Source organism: Bombina bombina, chromosome 2 (assembly GCF_027579735.1).
Source record: "Bombina bombina isolate aBomBom1 chromosome 2, aBomBom1.pri, whole genome shotgun sequence".
In the NCBI taxonomy this organism is placed as follows: Eukaryota; Metazoa; Chordata; class Amphibia; order Anura; family Bombinatoridae; genus Bombina; species Bombina bombina.
In genome coordinates, this window is record NC_069500.1 from 393733531 (window position 1) to 393736122 (window position 2592).

The following is a 2592-nucleotide window of genomic DNA, read 5'->3' on the forward strand; positions in this document are numbered from 1 at the left end:
TACCTCATATGATTGAGGTACCCTCTGGTAAGAGAATACCACTTGTCGTGTAGAGTCCTCAGCAGCTGTTTAACTACCACTATTTCTACTGACATTTTTATGATATAGTTTGTGTGCCTGAAAGTGAAATTTTACCAGGAACTTGTATACCAAAATAATCATTACTCCATTTGTCTTTCTTTGCATTACATCCTGGTAATCCAGGACTCTTTTTTCCACTGTTATTTAACAACGGATTCTGACAGTTTGTTACCAATATAACTGACACCTTTGATACATTTGAATTAATATCACTCACAAATAATAACATTTGGTATTTTTTGTAGCGCTGAATTCTTTCCGATACTGACTCTCTTTCATATACACATATACATACATACACATATATACATACATACACACATATACATACATAGATACATATACATACATACATACATACACATATACATACATACACACATATACATACATACACACATATACATACATACACATATATACATACATACACATATATACATACATACATACATACACATATACATACACAAACACATATATACATATACATACATACACATATATACATACATACATACACATATATACATACATACATACACATACATACATACATACATACACATATACATACATACACATATACATACATACACATATACATACATACACATATACATACACATATATACATACATACATACACATATACATACACATATATACATACATACACATATACACACACATATATATATATATATATATACATAAACACATACATACACATATACATACACATATATACATACATACACATATATACATACATACACATATATACATACATACACATATACATACATACACATATATACATACATACACATATACATACATACACATACATATATACACATATATACATACATACACATATACATACATACACATATATACATACATACACATATACATACATACACATACATATATACATACACATATATACATACATACACATATATACATACATACACACATACATACACATACACACATACATACACATATATACATACATACACATATATACATACATACACATATATACATACATACACACATACATACACATATATACATACATACACATATATACATACATACACATATATACATACATACACATATATACATATACATACACATATATACATACATACACATATATACATACATACACATATATACATACATACACATATATACATACATACACATATATACATACATACACATATATACATACATACACACATACATACACATATATACATACATACACATATATACATACATACACATATATACATATATACACATATATACATATACATACACATATATACATACACATGTATACATACATACACTTATATACATATATACACATATACATATATACACATATATACATACATACACATATATACATACATACACATATATACATACATACACATATATACATACACATATATACATACACATATATACATACATACACATATATACATACATACACACATACATACACATATATACATACATACACATATATACATACACATATATACATACATACACACATAAAAGAGAAGGTGCGGGTGCTTTGCTCCCCTTGCTCCTCCTCTAGAACCACCACTAAATTTAAATATTTTTTTTATTTTAAATAAAAAACAACTATATTTAAAATTCAAAATGTAAAAATATACCAGAAATACCTTATTTTTATTTATTTTTAATGCTTTCATATTTTCAAGTATTAGCTTTTTCCTTCAGGTCGCCAAAAGCGCAACACATATTAGCTCTATTGTGTGCTGAACTTGAGCACATTACTTAACTCACAACGTTAGTACCGCTGCCTGCGCTATTGATTAAAATTATAGGGAGTGCTAAGAAAATGTCAGCAGTGTTAAGATTCTCTGGTAAACCGTTTTCCCCATGCACTTGTAATACCATATTGTGTGCTATTAGCACAGGTCTGATTTCAAGGTATCCTGCCTTGTTGGTTGCACAATCTAGCCTAATAGTAATTTAAGACATGTGCAGCTAAGAATTTTCTTTAATTTTGATTTATTTGATAAATAACATGCTTAAACCCAGTAACTCTTTATTCTAATCATAAAAATACAAAAGAGAGACTATGGAATTTAATTTGTTTTCTGATTTCCTTGGTGAAAACTGTCATTTTAACTTTTTATGAAACAAACAAAAAATATTCTATTTAACATGTAAACTCTGCATATGACTAAAAAAAAAAAGAAACAGCCAAGAAATGCCACCTGGAAGAGTCAAAATGGGGTTTCAAAAGTTACAAATTGTGGGAATTGAAAAGTCCAAAAATGTTTTAAAAAGCTGTTAAAAAAAGTGTTTTCAATTGATTGGAATATCTGTAACCCATTTCTCCCTATGCAAAGTAGAGGGGTGTTTTTGAAAAACCTAAGGCTTTTCAAAAACATTCTTTATCTTGAAGATTTTAAACAATTGGGAATAGGTTCAAAT